We start from the raw sequence: 21,313 nt of genomic DNA, 5'->3' as shown, positions 1-21,313 counted from the left end.
GGCAGAGGGAGAAGCAGGCTCCATGCAGGGAGCCCGACATGGGACTCGATTCCAGGACCCCAGGATCACGACCTGAGCCAAGGGCAGACGCTCAACCACTGAGCCACCCAGGTGACCCTGTGTCTTTTTGTACCAGTATCATACTGTTTTGATGAGTAAAGCTTTATAATATAAGTTGAAGTCTGTAATTGTGATGTCTTTAACTTTGCTTTTCTTTTTATGGTTGCTTTGGTTATTCAGGGTCTTCTATGGTTCCATACAAATTTTAGGATTGTTTGTTCTAGTTCTGTGAAAAATAGTTTTTATTTTCATAAGAATTACTTTAAATGTGTATATTGCTTTGGGCAGTATAGACATTTTAACATTTGTTCTTCTAATTCATGAGCATACAATGTCTTTCCAGTTCTTTGTGTGATCTTCTATTTCTTTCATCAGTGTTTTATAGCTAGGAGTACAGGTCTTTCACCTCTTTGGTTAGGTTTATTCCTAGGTATCTTATTATTTTATGGGTGCAATTGTACATGGATCCCATTCCATAATTTTTCTTTCTGCTACTACATTATTGATGTATAGAAATGGAACAGATTTCTGTAGATGGATTTTGTATCCTGCTACTTTACTAAATTCATTTATTAGTTCTAGTAGTTTTTTTTTTTTTTTTTTTTTTTTTTTAGTTCTAGTAGTTTTTTGATGGAACTCTTCAGGTTTTCTATATATGACATCATGTCATCTGCAGATAGTGATAATTTTACTTCCTTGCCAATTTGATACCTTTTACTTTTTTTTTGTTGTCTAACTGTGGCTAGGACTTCCAGTACTATGTTGAATAACAGTGGTAAGAGTGGACATCCTGCTTTTGTTCCTAACCTTAGGGGAAAGGCTCTCAGTTTTTCCCCACTGAGGATGATGTTAGCTGTGGGCTTTTCATATATGCCCTTTATTATGTTGAAGTATGTTTCCTCTAGCCCTACTTTGTTGAGGGTTTTTATCATGAACAGATGTTGTACTTTATCAAATACTTTTTCATTATATTTCATTTTTAAAATGACATTTATCAAAAAAGTTAATCGCCAACTAGCTACATGTATATGTAACTATCATTTTCTAGTACTATTATTTAATATATTCTTTCAATAATCCCTCTGAATTTCTTTTAACCCTAAGAAACTGGATAAATCTATATATTGCAATAACTAAAAAAAATCTAATGATATTTTGCAGGTCAATGATTGTTCGTTTGTGAGACTTCAATTTTTTTTTTTTTAAAGATGAGAGAGAGAGAGAGAGAGAGAGAGAGAAAGGAGAAAGAGAAGCAGACTCCCCACCAAGCAGAGACCCAGACTCGGGGCTTGATCCCAAGACCCTGACATCACGACTTGGGCCAAAGGCTTAACTGACTGAGCCACCAAGGCGCCCTGATGCTACAATTTTAAAACGCCAAGATAGAAAACTCAGTTCTAGCACTACTTTCTGGAATTTTCACAAACAACATGCCCCAATATTTACTTGAAATCTAAATTTGTTTTCCTTTGATAGGCAGGAGAATAAGAAGATATTTCTGCCAACAATTCATTGAAGCATAATGTCTACATCTAAATTAGTATAAAACTGGAAAAAAAGCAGCTGCTGGGTCTCTATTCAGAATCACACAGCAGCTGTGAAAAAGGTTTTATTCTTCTACTTCCAAGTCAGTACATCAAAAACTTCACCCAGGAGCCTGCCAGGAACTTTCAAACTAATTGTAGAATTGCCATAGCAATAAAACGACAATAGCCACACACGTTCATTTGGACTTCTAAGCCTGGGCTATTTATAACTGGAAGAACGACTCGGACAAGAAAGTCACAGAGGATAATTAAGGTGTGCAACTCCAAAAATGTTAAAGACTTGACTTCAGTTTGTTTTAATCAGCTTACCCCAGAAAACCAAGGACTATGTAATTTCATGAACTTTTTTTTCCATTTTGTCAAAACCCGAACATCAGGGTTTACACACAACACATATCAAACATTGGGTTATTTTTCTCCAGTGGAATATTTGTGGAATAATCTCCAGTATCAATTATAAATGTATTTTAAATTATCAGGTCTATTTCTTATAATTGATTACTGGGACGCCTGGGCGGCTCAGTGGTTGAACGTCTACGTTCATGCTCAGGGTGTGATCCCCGAATTCTGGGATCAAGTCCAACGTCGGGCTCCCTGCATGGAGCCTGCTTCTCCCTCTTCCTGTGTCTCTGCCTCTCTCTCTGTGTCTCTCATGAATAAATAAATAAATCCTTAAAAAAAAACTTCAAAAACTAAACAGTGATATCATTATAGTTAAATACAATTATAATTGAGTAGTCTTAAATTGTTGTTTCAACAATAATGTTATTTGATGTGTTCCAACCTAAATAAAAATATCCATTATGAAGTAATTATTTATTGATGAAAGAAGGAAAAAAGAATAAAAATGACAATATTAGTAAAAAAGACTAATGAACTCCCACAGAGCAAGAAATTTCTTTTTCATGATCAAGAGAATCTCACTCCAAATGTCCTACAGCTTTCTGCCTTATTAAAATTACCAAAATTGGAACCCATTAGAAGCCAGTAATATCTGATCATCACAATTAAGTTTTCATCACAATCAATACAGCAAAATATTTAATCAAGGCTATCAATAATTCCATCAAAGGTGCTACTCAAGGCTACTGCAAAATACTAAAGATAACAGGAAAAATCATGGTGAATCATTCATATTACAAGTCTTTTAAAAACCCACACTTTGATAATTAAACTCATACTTATTAAATTTCAAAAGTTTCAACAGAAAACTAAACTTTTTTCTAAAATCAAATACTAATTAAAAACTTCAAAAACTGGGATGCGCGGGCGGCTCAGTGGTTGAACGTCTACGTTCATGCTCAGGGTGTGATCCCCAAGTTCTGGGATCAAGTCCCACGTCGGGCTCCCTGCATGGAGCCTGCTTCTCCCTCGTTCCTGTGTCTCTGCCTCTCTCTCTGTGTCTCTCATGAATAAATAAATCCTTAAAAAAAAAAAAAACTTCAAAAACTAAACAGTGATAGCATTATACTTAAATAGAAAACTCCTATTTTTTATTTATAATTCATTCAACAAATATCATGTATGGTCTATACTGACAATACCAGTAAGTTTTTAATTTTTTTAACTTTTTTTATCAGTAAGTTTTTAATAGTTAACATTGAAAAGCTTAAAAATCTGGCTACTAAAAGATGAGTAAGTGGAGAGCTAATATTTAAGTGAGAAAAAAAATGAAGGCAACTCTAGTCCATGGTAGGCTACATAAACAGAATTACCAATATGAAAATAAATTGCTGAGATTATACAACAATTAGAGATTCTTCTGGCTGTTTTACTAACATACTCAGATTGCTATCCCTCAAAAATATCACCTACCGAGGATTCTACAGGAGTTCTATAGGGCACAGATACCTTATTACTTTTCCATAGCAACCTGAAGTAAACCAGAGTCAAATTATTTTAAGAGGGTAGTAATATATGATTCTGACACTCTACAAAATTTAACTACAGTGGAGACAAAATGAATCAAGAGATGGATAATGATCTCTTCACACTTACTGAGAATCAGTTTTTACATACACGCTTTCTTTTTTAATTCTCGTAACTGCATTCTGCAATAGGTATTATGAGCTCCGTTTACAACAGGCTAAAGAATCAGAAGCTTAAATGAGTTAAACAAAATACCCAAGGTCACATAGCTAGTAAGTGGCAAGACTGATCTGAATATTCATGTTTTAGCCAGTCTCTGAAAGTCTTTGTATTTGGCCCACTTTTCAAAAAGGGTTTTAGGGAACTTACACATTGAAAACAATTTAAGAAAGCACTCAGGCATACGCACATACAAAATTAAATGGAGCTTACGACCCAGCAATTGCACTGCTGGGAATTTACCCCAAAGATACAGATGCAATGAAACGCCGGGACACCTGCACCCCGATGTTTCTAGCAGCAATGTCCACAATAGCCAAACTGTGGAAGGAGCCTCGGTGTCCATCGAAAGATGAATGGATAAAGAAGATGTGGTCTATTTATACAATGGAATATTCCTCAGCCATTAGAAACGACAAATACCCACCATTTGCTTAGACATGGATGGAACTGGAGGGTATTATGCTGAGTGAAATAAGTCAATCGGAGAAGGACAAACATTATATGTTCTCATTCATTTGGGGAATATAAATAATAGTGAAAGGGAATATAAGGGAAGGGAGAAGAAATGTGTGGGAAATATCAGAAAGGGAGACAGAACATAAAGACTCCTAACTCTGGGAACCGAACTAGGGGTGGTGGAAGGGGAGGAGGGCGGGGGGTGGGGGTGACTGGGTGGCGGGCACTGAGGGGGGCACTTGACGGGATGAGCACTGGGTGTTATTCTGTATGTTGGCAAATTGAACACCAATAAAAAATAAATTTATTATTATTATTTTTTTTTAAATAAATTTATTATTAAAAAGTTAAATGGAGCTATCTAATGGATGTAACTAAATGCAGACGTCTGAGATAAAATCTTTATTAAAGCAAATTCAAGTCCATAGAATAAGAGTCTCCAAGTAAAAAGGTGTAGCCAGGAAGTTTTAGGCCTGTACCTCATGCTATATAAAGCAGCAAATGTTAGACACAACTGCACTTGGTAAATAGCTTCAAAGCCCATCTCTTCTAATCTTTCATTCCTAAAATATAACTGCTCTAAAGGAAAACTGAGTATTACGTGAGGGTCTGGTCAAGGAAATAACATGGAGGTTTGTCTTATGAAATGAATAGCAAAGGCTTCCGTCTCCTTCAAACTCCACTTAAAATTCACTCTGAGAAGCCTAATGTTCTAGAGGTAGAACCAAGATACAAATGAGCAATAATATCATTCAGAAAATATTTAACCTAAGCCATAAAAAGAGACCATGCCTATACAGAAAGATATATAAATACAGGGAACCTATTATATAGCTGGAGGCACAAAAAATACAATCAATTAATAATGCATAATACTGTGTGTGAGATCATGTAAGTGTTAAATGGTAATCATGTAAGAAGGGCTCCTGAATTCACAGGAGGGGAAGATCACTTTGGGTCAGGCAGCTTCATAGAAGAACTAGGCTTGCAAGTAAAAAGGCACATTAACAAAAGGAAAATCAATAAATTTTTAATTAATAAATTAACAAATAATAATTTTCACAGCCACAAACTCTCAAAAGCTAACTTTGAAAACTGAAAAAACAAAAAGCTTTTTTTCTAGAATCATGAGATTTAAAAATCCTAAAGGCTTAAGTTTTAGTATTCCTACGAAAATTAAACTACAAAAGCAAATCACATACTCTGTGGCATGAAGAGAACAGAGTATTTAGATTTCAGCAACAGACAGTAGTTAATTTGCAAGTTTGCCCCTTACTCTTCAGATGTAACCATGCGCAAATTATTTAACCTACTCTGTTTATTCATCTATAAGATGGGGGTGATAATACTAACTCAAGAGGCTTTATAATTCAATTAGATAATATACAAAGGAAATTATAGGTGCTAATTTTGCTTTCTAAAGTCTTTAAAATCAATTTCTTAGTCTAAGTTAAATAAGCTTTCCTGTTTTTTTTTGTATCTAAAAACTTTTTTTGGAAGACTTTAATAATGAACTGAGTCTGTTATTTAAATATAAAAAAACAAGGTTAGCATTTTTCAAAATCCTTTAACTTTTTTTTTTTCTTTACTTACACAGAAGTATTAATTCTGTGGATCTGGTGGAGATTCCTATTATCCTACCACCTATCTTAATCATAGTATTTTATTTTCTCATTTATTCTAATACTAGTTATTTACTAATCTATTGCATGTCTATTCTGGTCACCAATAGGTTGCTGGTGATATGTACAGCTGAAGAAACACTAATATTAAAACAAGTATGTTCTCTTCTCTAAACCCATATTACCTGTCCAAAGAATATTTATCATAAATACCAATTTTTTTTCATTTATTTTCACTCTTCTTTCCCCTTAGTGTTTAGGCTCATACATAGGCTTCTAGTGAAAACAGCTCTTTTAATAAATAAGGATTTTATTTCATAGAAAGTTTAAAGTTCTGAAATTTAGGTACTTTTCATAAAATTAAAAATAATTATGAAGTACTCCACAAAATATAGAATAATGAATAATATCAGATTAATTCACGTAATTGGTGTTTTCTTTCTTTTGGGGTTTTTTTTTCTTACCCAAATATGAAATAGCACAAAGACAAGAGTAGGAAGAAAGGGCTAAGAAAAAGCTAAGAAGTGCTTGAATCACCAAGAGTTGACCACAGTGCTCACCTGTAAGGAATGGGGGGCCCTAATCAACAAACAATTCATGACCATGTTCAATGATTTCTAGACATAAGATGGGTAGAGGAACAGGTTTGTTTTTTTTTTTAATACATTGATGTTTCTGATGTATGCTTAAATGGATAAGCTAATTATATACTTCATAATCATACAACAGTCATAAAAGCAAAATATAAAGAGCACTTAATGTAAGTATGTAAATATTAGTTACTTAATATCTATTGAAGGGGGAGGGAGAAAAGAGAGAGAAAATAGAATTTAACTAAGATCTCAAGTCCTTTATGGTATCCACTAGCAGAAATACTATATTTAAAAAAGTGTGTGTACAAGACACTGTGTATTATACTCATAAATCTTTCTAAAAAATCCTTTTGATATTTTCAAAATCAAAATGAATTCAAAATGAAGTTAATATTCAAAAATGAAGTTAATTACCTATTGTATTCATTCAATAGGATGAAATATTACATTTGCAAATGATGTAAATTTTATTTTACATGTGTCAAGCAATATGAAGAAATGAAGTCAGAAAAAAAAAAAAAACTCTGGACTGCGGTGTCCAACTGCTGACATTTCTCTAACAGTACATTTCATTTTAATCCATTAGCAAGCACTAAATTAGAAGCATCTAGAGATGCTTTCTTGCTACCAGGGAAATGCAGAATATAGGAATTAGGGTTGGGGTAGAAAGAAAAGAGAATGGTGCCTACCTCCTCCAGGAAGTAGTTTCTTTCAATAGTTTTCTTATCTAATAAACATTCCATGTTTTTAAAACTCCAGCCATTTGCCATTTAAACCTTTTTTTCCCCCAGACAAGACATCAGCACCTGCCTAGGACTTTTTGAATTTAGGATTTCATCAACAGGCTTCAAATTAAATCATTATTGTGAATCCCTAATTTTATACCGCTATTTCTTAAGTATAATCAGTTTAAAAGTTTTTTTTTTTTTTAGATTTTATTTATTTATTCATGAGAGACACAGAAAGAGAGAGGCAGAGACATAGGCAGAGGGAAAAGCAGGCTCCACACAAGAAGCCCGTTGTGGGACTCAATCCCAGTACTCCAAACAACGCCCTGAGCCGAGGCAGATACACTTAAACTGAGCAGAGCCACCCAGGTGTCCCCAGTTTAAGAGTTATTTGTAATCATTATAAGAGTTACTATGGTGCTCTTCTCTAAGAGGGGGGTTTATAAACAAATTCTTGATTGAAGGTTTCCAAACACCAAAGTTATTATAAATCAAAGTGATAAGAACATGCCTCAGAAAGGCATGAATCAAATATAATGTAAGTTAGTCATATTATTATTAGTTTGAACAATAAATATGTTCATAGCCAACTGGTCTGTACAAAATCTATGGTGGAAAAAAAAAGCCACAGAGAAAGAGATGTCGGTGTGTGTCTGCCAATTTAAGGCGTAAAGAACTCCCCTACAAACCAGTGAAAAGACTACTGGACTTGGTAAATTTCTCTCGATTTTGGAAATAAGCGAAAAAAAATGAATGGACATCAAACACCAACTTATAATCCAGGTGTACTGTTAACTCCCTTGGTACTACAGGTTCACCAAGCAACTTTCCACAAGGGTGAGTGGGTTGGAGGAGACACAACAAAAAACCCCAAAACACTGACCAACTAAACTGAGCGCTTCGATCCACTTGGCACTTACTCTACTACAAACAGCATTCTGGTTCTTCTTCCATCTGCTCTTGGCTGGGTGAGTGGAAATCAGCACCCCTAAACCTAACCAACTTGGTAAAAAACGGAAATAAAAGTCAACTTCATAGACCTGAAAATTGAGGGGGCCAGCATCCAGACTTTAGTGACCCCACTAAAATCATACCCTGAGGTCCTATTTAATGGCCATTCTATACCTTCCCTTAAATGTCAATCTTCTCAAACTTTATTCAAAACTATTTTTTCTTTAGTTGTGATCATAGCAAGTACTTCCCTTCTCCTCCGAGCATCTTTTTTTTTTTTTTTAAAGCCTCCTCCCAATTCTTTTTTTTTTTTATTCCCAATAAAACAACAGAATTTATGTGATTTCATATCTGGCAAAGCACGCCCACATTATCATCTCACTTGATACCTATGACCATCTTCTGAGGCAGGACCAGTGATCAGCTTGTTTTCACATAAGGGAAACAATGACCCCATAGGCTACATGGAAAGATCAACACACAGGTTAGACCAGCAGTTCCTCCCACCTCAGCAACTGAAGAAATCTGATAACCTGAGCACATCTGAGGAAATTCTGTTTGTCACACTGAGGACAGATTGCTACTGGCATAAGGTGGGTACACGCCAGAGATGTTACTAATTATCCTACATTGCTCAAGACAGGTCACTACAACAAAGAAGTATCCAGCCTAAGACAGCACCATGGCCAAGGCTGAGAAACCCTGAGTTAGAAGGAATGAAATGAATCTTGTCCCTGCCATGGACTAGCTCAGAAAATTTAATTAACATCTCTACATTTAAGTTCCCTCATTTGTATAAAAGAGAATAAACTTAAATCTTAAAAATAAAATAAAATTTATTTGAGAGAGCGAGAGAGCCAAGAGCATGAGCAGGAGGAGGAGTGCAGAGAAGCAGGCTCCCCACTGAGCAGAAGCCTAATATGGGGCTCATTCTCAGGACTATGGGATCATGACCTGAACCAAAGGCAGACACTTAACTGACTGAGCCACCCAGCACTCTGAACTTAATTTTTAAATTTATATGCTCTAAGATTTGCTCCTTTTGGCATACAGTCCTATGGATTTTGACAAAAGCAGAGTCATAACCACCACCACAATCACGATGCAGACACTTCCATCACCATAAAGTCTTCTCTCATACTGCCCATTTGAGTCAACCTCTTTACTATCTTGTTTTGGATTTTTAAACAGTTTTTCAATAGTCCATTTAATTTAACTATTAGGTCATTTGATAGTATGATTTTGTATTAACTTTTCACTGGTTGCTCCAGAGATCACAATATATCCCCAATTTTCAGTCTACTAAGGATATTTTACCACTTTCAGTAAAACACAGGCTGTTCACAACAATTAAGATCACTTTACCTCCCTGTTATAGATGACATATATATTACAACTGCATACACTGGAAAACCACCAGAAACTGTCATAAATTTTGCTTTCAACATATGTATATTTAAGAACTTTAAAGGAGAAAAACAAATTATTATATTTACATGCTTATTTCAGTGCAACCATTCTGTTGTTGTTCTTTCATTCCTGATGTTCTAAGTTTCCTTTTGGTACCATTTACCTTCAGTCTGGAAAACAAGTTCCTTTAGTATGTTAGAGTAGAGCTGACAGCAATGAATACTCGCAGTTTTTCGGGAGAAAGGCTTTCCTTGACTTCATTGCTAAGAGATATTTTCACTAGTATCAAATTCTGAGTCAATGGTTATTTCTTTTTTTCCTTCTCTTTCAGCACTATAAAGGTTTTCTCCTACTGTCTTCCAGCCTCCATGACTTCTGATGAAAAATTCACAATCATTTGAATCATTGGTTCCCTGTGTATACTATGGGGTTTTTTTTTCCCCTCACTGCTTTCAAGTTGGTTTTTTTTTTTTTAATCTTTGATTTTCAACAGTTTGACTGTAATGTATCTAAGCATGATCTGCTTTGAATTGATACTGCTTGAAGTTGATTTTCTTAAATCTCGAAGTTTATGTCTTTCACCAAATTTAAGTTTCCAGCCATTATTTCTTCAATTATTTTCTTGTGTAGCCAACTCTTTGTCCTCTCCTTGGATTCTGAGGTCACAAATTTCAGAACCTTTAACATTGTACCGTAAGTTCCTAAGGCTTTAGTTCTTTTTACTTTTTCTCCAACTTCTGGATAATTTCTATTGATCTATCTTAAATTCATTCATTCTTTTTATTTCTCTTAAGTCCATCCCAAAATTTTAAATTTCGGATATTGTATTTTCAGTTCTAAAAATGCCCACTGATTCTTTTTTTAGAGTTTCTATTATTCTCCTGAGAACATCTACCTTTTCATTCATGTCAAAAGTTGTTCATCTTTACCTCTTAGATCATGGTTACAAAAGCTACTTCAAATTCTTTGTTTGATAAATCCATCATCTGGGTCATCTCACAGTAAATACTACAGATGTGAGTCTCTAGGTCCTGTTAAAATCCTTTGGCAAAATTTACTATTATTGTTTAAGCAATCAACCTAGTTAGACTTAGGACACAAATTCTGCCCTGCTTTGTGGGAGATACCTCAATCACCAATTAAGTTTTCCTGGCCTATGTTATCTGGGTTCTTTATAAGACAGTCTGGAACTTGAATGGTAATTTACACTATGGTCCAGTTCTTAAAACCTTCCTATGCCAATTATGTTTAATCTGTGCATGTGCAGCTTTAGGGGTGACCTTGAGACTTGTGTCAGTTTCTACACATAATAGGGGACCACCTTTTTCAGCTCTCTTCTAAGACTTTCCTGACACTCTCTGGCTCCCAGAGCCCCCTTTTCCCAATCTGTTGTCCAGAAGTTCAGGATTTCTCTTAACTTTAATATTCTACACTGTCCTGCAGTTTCACATATTTGGAACTGCCCTCAGGGCAAAGCAGCAAGAGAAACAAGAAAAAAAAAAAAAAACAGTGATTCTCCCACACTCTCTAGGCCCCAGGGTACTTCTTTCCTCATTTCTCTATACAGAACATGGGCTCTAGCTCAGCATATTGGTGCATCACTGCCACCACCACTACAGCAGGACAGTTTTGCAACTGGGGCTGGCCTCAAGGTAGGGCCAAGAGGGGGGTGGGGGGTAGAGAAGGTGTCCTTCCATACCTCTAGCTCACAGCAAGTCCTTTTTCTCACTCCTTTGGCTAGGAAGAAAAAAATTCTCCTGGAGTTTCTTTGCTATTGGTGTTCATTGAGCTTAAGTCCTCCACAAGTCAAAACCAACAGATTAAGATAAAAATCAAACCAAAAATCACTGTCATTTCAATTAGTCTTCAAATTTTGATTTCAAATTTCCCTAACCTGCCTGCCACCATTTACTTTCCAAAACACGTAGCTACATTTTGCATTATTTCCAGAATTTTTAGCTGCAATCAATAAAGAAACAGAACGTAGAGGACTTACTACTACTCCATTTTAACCAGCACTAGATACACTCATCCCACCTTTAAATGCAACTGTTTTCCCCTAGAATATAGATACAAATATAGACTGAGAGGCAGTAAAAGGCATTCCAATATCAGTAACAATTCACTGGTGCTCAGAACACTGGATATTGTACCAGATGCTCTTTAACTCACATACTTAAACGTTTCTAATTAAAGATGAAGTGCACATCTGTTAAGGTAACAGCAAAACACTGATCTATTCTAAGACACTGCAAAAATAATCAACAGGAAACTCCAGACCTGGTTCGTGCTTTCTTCTCCATCATTAATACTTAAGGATACTTCAAACCCCTAGCACCACGCTCTTAAGTACTGACTAGTGTGTTCTACACAGCAATAACTTACTTTGAAACTGTTGACAGTTGGCTGAGAATTGTGTGGCCTATGAAAACACAAAACCACTTTTCAATGCAACAGTTTTCCATTAAAAAACTCATTCAAAGAGTGTACTCTTCAGCTTCAACAAGATGCCTTAAATAACAAGAAACACACAAATAGCCAGCAAGGCGAGCTTGCTCACAGGGCCGGCTCAAATAACAAAATTCCACCCAAGTCCGGTCATTTGATCGAAGAGCCATCCAGAACTGAGCACCAATTCTTAATGGAAGGAACCAGTCGTCTATGAAAAGTTAAAACGTGTTAGGGAATGTAAAAAGACACAGTACAGGATAGCCCTGGGCTTCAAACCACATCTTTATAATGAACTTCTATTTAGCAGCTTGTAATTTTATGACATTAGGACTGAGCTCTCTCTCCTCTTTAATCCTGACACTCAGTGTTTACATTCACATCACACTGAGGAAGGGGCCTGAGTAGGTGGGACAGGATCTCATCACGTTTTCTTTCCTTGCATCGGAAAAACGTCATTTTTCTTTAATACAGATGCAAGAAAAAGAAAAGGATCTAATAAAACTCTCCTGCTTTACAGAAGGGCAAACAAGTTCAGAGGGGTCAGGTGACTTGTCCAAAATCACGTATTTAAGTAAAACACAAAAGCAAGACCGTAACACAGGATTTCTACTTTTACCTCCCAAGTTCCTTACACTAGTCCATGCTGCGTCCCAAGCAAAGGCAAAAGCTGGGAACTCCTGAAGAGACAGCACTTGGTGGGTGCTGGTCCAGGCATCAATGATAGAGGCACTGATAGTCAAAATGCAAGTAGCCCAGAAGGGTGATCTTTTTTTACGTCTCCCTGTTGCCCCCTCATATCACCTTTCTGAAAAACAGCCTAATTTGAATCCATTTATAAAAATAAACAAATGTTGTCACGGATAAAATAAAATGTGCTCTTCTCCTGCAATGCCACTTGTTTTCTTAACTGGCAGTCACCAGTAGCTGGGCAAAACTAGAGCTGAACTGAGAAACAGAACAGGCCCTCCAACAAGAAATTACATGTCAAGTCTCATGTTTCATCCCTACAGGAAAGAAAGATTTTATTTTTCCCCACTGGTTAAAAACACCACAGGCTTTTCCTTATTACATCAACAGCAAAAGGTATTCTGGACAATTCAATCTTAAAAGCTAATTGTTAGAAGCTAAAAGAAACAATGGACACTGTGTTGTATTTTGTCCACAAGCAGAAAGACCTGTAACAAGAACAGAGCATTCTTAAGTGCCAGGACCCAACTGATGGGCAGTGTGACTAGGGTGCTTCCACAGCCAAGGACAGACCCTGGTTCACTCCTGTGATGTAACACTGCAGTATGTTTAAGGAGAAATCTCCACATGAAGGGAGTGACCTGTCAAGCTAGACTGCTCTCATGCTGTTACCAAAGACTAGTCCTAGGACCTGTGTTTCACTATCTCATCTCAAGAGGTATAATTAGGCCTTGAGACAGAACATCACAACTGACTCTATAAGTCCAGCACCTTCCACTGTTGCCTTACCTCTGACAGCTAAGGTGGAGAATATGTATCCAGTCCTTAGACTGGTTTCATCAGGTACCAGGCTGTTTACTCTGGTTACTGGTGGTGCAACCACACACACACACACACACCCTCCTCAACCTTCCACACCCACACTACCTACTACCTTTGGCTGTGCTTCCACAAGAATGGATTCCTTCAAAGATGTAAAAGCAAAGATAGTAAGTGATTTTTTTTAAAACAAAGGCTAATCATCTCATTAGTTCTTCAAAGGCCTTAAGATCATCAGTGCTGATCTGAAACCACTGCTTAAGAGTGTAACTTCAGTTTTATTCGAGTTTAACAGGTCTATAGTACTTACTAAATCTCTTATCCTTTCTTTCCTTCTCTTCCATTCTTCAGAACTCAAATGGCCATATAACTTGCATAACACTTAAGAATATCAGAAAAGTTTAAATATAAAAAAAAAAATTAGATTCATGTGGCCTTAAAATGACCTCTTTCCCTAAAAGAAAATTAACTCCAGGAGAGAAATTTCCACACAGTTGCCCTTGCTTCTGTTCCTTCTTCTAATATTTTCATTGCTTTATTCTATAAGCATTTACTAAATGTCTACATGTGCCAGACCTGGATAGGGTCTGGGATGGATACAAAAATAGTAAAACATTGACCCTGTCCTTAAGGAACTCTTACCTCATAAGTGAGTATGCTAACATTACTAAACATTTATATATAGTATACCAATTACCCTTACATAATGTTTCTTAACACTCATAAACCTAGTATGAAGAGGGCAGTATTTTCCCCATAATTAAAGCTGAGAAAGCTAGGGCTCAGAGGGGTCAGTAATTTATATCAGTTCATGGAACAATTCACAGTACAATCAGTATAAATATCTTTTACACTATTCCACTGAGGTAAAACATGGTAGATACATTAAAATTAAAATGCAATAAAGGTAATAGCTAACATTTACTATCTGCAAGGCACTGTTACAAAAGCTTTGCACAATTTGCCTCTTTCACTTGTCAAGCCAACTCCATGAGACAGGTATTCTTGTCACTATCTTGAAGCAGCATGGTACAATGGTTAAGGGACCAGACTCGGGTTAAACCATGGTTTTGAATCTTACCTCCAACAACTTTACTAGATGTATATCCTTCATGAGGTTACTCAATCTCTCAGAGTCTAAGATCCCATTTGTGAAATGAAAACATTACTGTATGGTATGAAGATTAAATGAATTAATACATTAGAATGCAATGCCCAGAGGCAGACCCGGATTTCAGAAAGAGGAAAGAGCTCAAGTTGAATGAATCCAAAGACTAAACGATTCCACTTACATGAGGTATCTAAAATAGTCAAATACATAGAAGTAGAGAATAGAATGGTAGTTGTCAAGGGTTGCGGGGTGGGGAGGGCAGGGAATAAGGAGCTGCTACTCACTGGGCATAAAGTTTCAATTACCCACAGTGAGCAAATTCCAGAGATCCACTGTACAACACTGTATATTTATCACTACTGCCCAAGGCACCTACAGATTTAAGACAGTAGATCTTGTATTAAGGGCTTTTACTATGATAATAAAGTTTAAAAATAAAAATAAATAAGAATATTACCACCTCTTCCTAACCCTCCAAGTTTTTTCTTGCACTGTACTTTACTAAATAATTTTGTATTGAATGAAGAAAGAGAAGGAGGGGAAAAGCCCCTCACTTTTTCAATGGCCTGAAATTATGTTTAATCCATTAAGTAAAAAAAAAAAAAAAAAAAAAAAGAAAATCTGGGGTATAACATTTATTTATTTTAGGACACAAAGCACAAAAGGGGAACAGTTAAAGTCCCACAGTGTAGGCAGTTCGTACTCAAAACACACATGCGTGCACAGACACACACATACCTGCTTCACAGGACTTAAAATATCAAAACTGAAAAAGATGGCATTTAAACACTGCTTTTACTGAACCACTTTATTTTAAAACTGTTCTCTTTCTGAAGTCTTTGACATCACACAATAAAAGGAATTACAAGTTAGAAGTCATGGCACCTGACTAATTCAACTGTTGAGAGAAAAATCACAGATTCCTCAAAATATCTTTTTGAACCCCATAATCAACAACTGCTGCCTTTTAAGGAAAGTCTTAACAGCTATCACAGCTCCAGAGTCCTATATGGGTGGGCCCTGGGGGTCTTAATTTGTCTGGAGAAGAGCTACAGGTCTTGTCCTGAAGTAGCGTTGATCCAGCCAACTACACCACATTGAAGAAATCCTAACACTGCTTTCATTCACACTTTACGTCTGAGAAATGCCAACCTTTTTATTAAAAAATAAAACCACCAAGTGTGTCAAGATTCGGGTAAGGCATGTGACCAAACTGGCTTTTATTTTCACAAGAATTCCTTTGGTGAAGTTTTGCTGTTGTTGTTGTTGTTGGGTTTTTTTGTTTGTTCTGGGCTGTTTTTTTGTGGGGTTTTTTTGTTTTGTTTTGTTTTGTTTGTTTTTAACGACAAAAGTGAAGACGAATGTTTATCCCAGCATCGTAAAATGTTTAGTATGGTGCCTGCACCTCCTGGTTTTGAGAGTCTATTAATCTCTGAATATCTGATCTAAATAACTCCATTACAAATACAGCAAGTGTGAAATAATTCCTGGTTTGCAGAAACTGGCAAATTCACCAAAGAAGTGCTTAGGAGCACAAGATTATTTGCAAGTCAATCACCTCAAGAACACTAAATAATTGGTTTTCTTGAGAGGATTCATGCAAGTGGCAGAATGAATCATTTAAAGAGTCAAGAGAGGACTGAGGCGCTCTACAGAGGATGCCAGAGACGTGTGGCTTCCACAGTTGCCACGTTCATATTTTACAAATTATCAGAACATAAAATAATTCCTTGATTTCATAAAGAGAGGCTCAAATTACACTCAAGAAAAGTAAATGTAATGATTTAAAGGGAGCCAAAATAAAATAAAATGACTCAGGTGTTTTGAGTCAAACCAACATTTACTAAATACTAATACCAAGTTTAAAAGAAAGACACTGCCCCCTTGAAGATTTTTCCTTCAATTCCTGGACAGGTGTTCCTGTACCATATGTAGACTGCTTGCTCATAGTGACTGGATATTCACCAGAGGAGTATGTTTCTTTGTTGGCTAGGTCTAAGTGAGGGTTAAAAGAAATAATGCAAACATATTTAAAATGTATAAGAGGAACATATAAGCATATTACCTGCTATTTTTTTCTTGCTTTTCAAGAGCATGCTAGTATCTTGAAAATACTTTGAATACTAACTCTGTTAAGTATAACAGCCACTTAGCTTGTTCTGGGCTCCCCAGATTTGATTAGCATGGAGCACTTAAGACTGAGCTCTGGGTTGCATCCCACTGGAGACCTCTGTCTGGGCCTACTCTTCAATCCTGACACAGCATCCAGCTAAGTCATGTCATTTTTTTCTCTGCCAGATTTCAGAGATTACTTGTTGTCATTATGCCCCCGGGATTAATATAGCTTGTTTTTGTTTATCACCCAGTACAAAGTAAATATTCTATTAAATGTGTTAAATGAAAGAAGAGTATATCAAATTCCTTACCTGCAGAATTTCCCTAAATCTACCAACTCAGCAATGCTGTCAAAGAAAAAAAGTGAGGTTAGTCTAATTAAGACATATTCCTAGTGAACCCAAAAGAAAGCTCCTAGTAAACATCAGACTTTTCTCTGAATGCTTCCAAATCTTCCCTTTAATAATATTTTATAATTTTGCTAGAAATTAATGTCATCCTTTTGATCTATAATTCCTAGAATTCATTCCCTTTTGAACAATTAAGGCACTACTTGCCTTTTTGTATGAGCTCTGGATCATTTTCATAACCTCTTGGTAATAAAAAAATGTACTGAGAGTGGCTTTGAGTTCACATCTACAAATTCCTTTAATCCAAGTTGGATTAAGTCAGCTAGTTACTCACTTAAAGCAAATAAGTTTAACTATGAACAGCAGCTATCTATATGCAAACCTCTAATGCTTATTTATAACTATTATTCTGAATGCTTAATACATCTAAATATTTGAAAATGGGTGCTATATTTAGAAAAATATAATTTCGAAAATGCCCCAGAACATAATGATCTCTTACACAGATGAAGATTAAATAAATGTGTAATTACCAAATGAATGTCACAAAATTATGTGTTTCTTTATCAACATTCATGTTTTTCTTAATTAGGTTAAGAAGCTCATTTTTTTTAAAATGAGCTCTTCCTCCAACCTCAACATCTGTTCTTTCACAATATATGATTTACACAATACACATTTGTGTTATTTCACAATATACATTTGTAGCTATTTCATATTACTTTATGAAAAATCAAATGAAGTTATTGCCACACAATCTTTACTAAGACATTCTTGGTAGAGATGTATACATGTAAAAACTTTGTATTATACAAGTAAGACCCCTTAATTTCACTTTACGTATTATACTTTGTGCAGTAAACACTGACAGGACATATTCATTCCTATGAGTGTCATTAGATTCTTTAAAGTTTACTTATGTTGACATTATTAAAGTATCACTTATTTGTCCCTATTTATTTCACAGGAGGAGGTGGAAATAGAATCTAAAAATAAGTGTACTGTTAGAATCTTGTGTTGGGTTTTGTATACCTTAACAAAAGGCTGAATGGCAATTAAAGTTTAAATTGGCCAACTACTGACAACTAAGAGTAGCTGCATGCCATACATTTGATGAAGTTAACTTCCACTGCTTTCTGTCCAGTCCTGTATTTCAAAGTTCAAATCACACCACGATCACTTCCTATTTTCTCTCCATTTAGCCAGGATCTATGGATGTGGAACTAGGCAACTCCTCCATCTGCACTCATACTACCATGCAAGTCATAGCTCGACAGAAGATTTTCCTTACTAATGTACCAGGAAAACCTATTCAATGTAGTCTGCTCACCAATTCACGATGTTGAGGTCTGTCTACAATAGAGATAAAATGGGTGGAAAAATTCAGATCACTTAATCAAATGCAGGTACCAGTCGTCTATCTGGCACTGGGCCAGGCCACAGGGATTTTTAAAAAGGGTGAGCAAAAGACATGGTCTTCGGGATCCCTGGGTGGCGCAGCGGTTTGGCGCCTGCCTTTGGCCCAGGGCGCAATCCTGGAGACCCGGGATCGATCGAATCCCACGTCGGGCTCCCGGTGCATGGAACCTGCTTCTCCCTCTGCCTGTGTCTCTGCCTCTCTCTCTCTCTGTGTGTGTGTGACTATCATAAATAAATAAAAATTAAAAAAAAAAAAAGACATGGTCTTCTTCATACCTTTAAAACTTATTGTATGGCAGAGAAGACAGCTATATGAAAACACAATCACAACAAAAACATTAATGGCTAACATGCATTGGACATTTACCAAGTACTAGGAACCATACTAAGCTTCTAACAGAAAGTACTTGCCAGGTGACCCACCTAAGAACCCTATGAAGTTCTTTGTGAAGCCAGACTGGCTAGTTCCAGGCTGACTTTATCTGTACTACTGAGCCTTGCATATTTTCCTATAGAAAACCATCTAGTTCAATGGTAAATATAATACATTTTAATAAAAGTGGTAGAGAGAAGGGATCCCTGGGTGGCTCAGCAGTTTAACGCCTACTTTCGGCCTAGGATGTGATCCTGGAGTCCCGGATCGAGTCCCACATCAGGCTCCCTGCATGGAGCCTTCTTCTCCCACTGCCTGTCTCTACCTCTCTCTGTGTGTCTCTCATGAATAAATAAATAAAATCTTAAAAAAAAAAAAAAGTGGTAGAGAGAAAGGCGTAAGAAAGTATGGGATAAAAAAAAAAAAGATAAAAAAAAAAAAGAAAGTATGGGATAACAAGAATGGTTTCACAGGTATTCTGAGTCCTTAAAAAATTCATAGAATGGTAAACAGGAAAATCTGGCTTAAATCAGGTATTTATAGCATTATTTGATTATTTTGTTTGCTACCACAATTACTAGTGATCATGCCACTTCATTGCTATGAAGAGTCACAGGGTGACTTTGCCTGAATCATAACCCCACTTTTCATATCCAGAATTACACTGAAAGAAACTTTAAGGATCACAGCAACCTCAAGATCATGATACCTATTTTTAAAATTCCATATATTTAATACCATCTTTTAAAACTTATTATATAATACACTTGTATATATGTTTTGTCCCTTAACTTTACAACCAGATCCATAATGGAAAATAAAGTGGCTTTTATTTTTTTAAATCCTAAACAACCAGTATTTTACTACTTAATGAAATCCATAAAAAGAATATGAAATGTGGATTGAGTACTAAGAAGAGAAAAAGATGAGATTTCAAATTCCAAACACAGCATTCTCCAGGAAACAGAGTCACTGAATTTTGAAAACCGGAAGCAGAGACGACCTCAAGTTCAGGAAAAACTGATTAGGCCTCTTCAAATAGGGGTGAAATCGGACTCTCCATGCCCTTCCCATCTTGTTTTAATTCCAAGTTCAACTATAAAGATGCAACTACTAAATCATAATAATCCTTCCCACAAAACTCGTTTTCAGAACAAACATTAGAGCAACGGCAGCATTAAAGAAGCACATGTACCACATAGTAAATTTGCACTCCAGATACTCCCGCCATCATTCATCAACGTAGTTACCCTAAGAGCATCCATGGGAGTCTCTGTTTCTCAAACATGAGTCAACTTCCATTTTTTGGACTTGCAAGACTGATGAAGGATTTGCTTTAGTCCAAGGTACTGAGAACAAGTTTAGGCTTAAATGTCCTAACTGAACTTAAAAATATCTATTTTTCCCAACTACTTTAAAAAGTTTGAAACCACAGACATGAATCAGAAGTAACCCTAGAGAATATTTAATTAACCCCTTCTACAGCACAAATTTCCTATGACATGACATCTCCGATGCATACATAATCCAATCTCAGCTCAAAAATTACTCACCGGAGTTATACTGCTTTTATCTACACATGAAACATTTATTGAATGACTGCTGTGTGTGAGGTGCCATACAATGCAATGGTAAAACGGGGTAAGCAAAACCTGCTTTCACAGAGGTTACATTCTAGTGGAGGAATACAAGTAACAAATACCAGAGAAAACAGGAGAAAAACAAAGCAAGGAGAAAAAACAGAACGTAAAAAAATAAGTAATAAAAAATGGGAATAAAAATAGGGTAGGAAGTACCAGTTGCAGGAGTCTGCAACTTTAGGACAACCATAGAAATGCAAAGATGAGGGAATGACGTGGATATGTGAGGAGTGTTTTCCCAGAAGAATTAGACCGTGCAAAGGTCTGGAAGGATAACGTGTGTTCCTGGAGGCCAGGACAGCTTTGAGCAGGAGGGAAGGAAAATAGCAGAGAACAAGATCAAAAAAGGAATAGGGAGAGACAAGAATAAGGCAGTGCTGCAGGCCACTGGCTTTTCCTGAGACAGCTGGTGAGCCACGGAGGGTAGCACACTGAGTGGCACTGAGGTAGCATGATCTCATTTATATCTTACAAGAATCACTGGCGGTCAAATGCAGAAAAGGCGGCAGAGGTGTCAAGGAAAAGGAAGGGTAAACAGGAGACTTGCAATGCTCCAAGTAGGAGATGCCATTTTAGATCACAGGGGAAGTGATGAAAAATAGATCCTATCTGTATTTAGAGGGTAGATTCAAAGATTTTCAGGCAGACTGGATGCAGAGCATGGGAGAAAGTCAGGGAGGACTCCAAGACTTTGGACTCAAATACCTAGTATGCCCTCACCTGGTATGTGGAAGATGGAGGGCAAAGCAGGAAGCTGGGTGAGACGCTGGGCTCCAGAGTCTGTAGGTCAAGAAAGAGGTGTGGGCTGAGATTATAGACATTCGTCAGCAAAACACAAGGCATTCTAAGCTAGGAGCCAGGCTGAGAGCACCAGAGGAATAAATGTGAAC

The 21,313-nt window shown here is 36.5% G+C and overlaps 1 protein-coding gene and 1 long non-coding RNA gene across 2 annotated transcripts in view; one reads left to right on the top strand and one right to left on the bottom strand.

Annotated features, from left to right (window-relative positions):
- Window positions 1-21,313, bottom strand: part of SLC2A13 (solute carrier family 2 member 13) — a 359,718-nt gene that overhangs the window by 324,966 nt on the left and 13,439 nt on the right. The window lies entirely within an intron of this gene.
- Window positions 5,762-8,905, top strand: LOC140616825 (uncharacterized). The gene is made up of 3 exons (XR_012017159.1): window positions 5,762-5,932; window positions 7,910-8,065; window positions 8,692-8,905. It is a non-coding gene; the product is annotated as an uncharacterized lncRNA (long non-coding RNA).

This window comes from Canis lupus, chromosome 25 (assembly GCF_048164855.1).
Source record: "Canis lupus baileyi chromosome 25, mCanLup2.hap1, whole genome shotgun sequence".
Lineage (NCBI taxonomy): Eukaryota > Metazoa > Chordata > Mammalia > Carnivora > Canidae > Canis > Canis lupus.
Note: the sequence above shows the minus strand (reverse complement) of the source record. Positions and strands in the feature narration are given on the sequence as shown.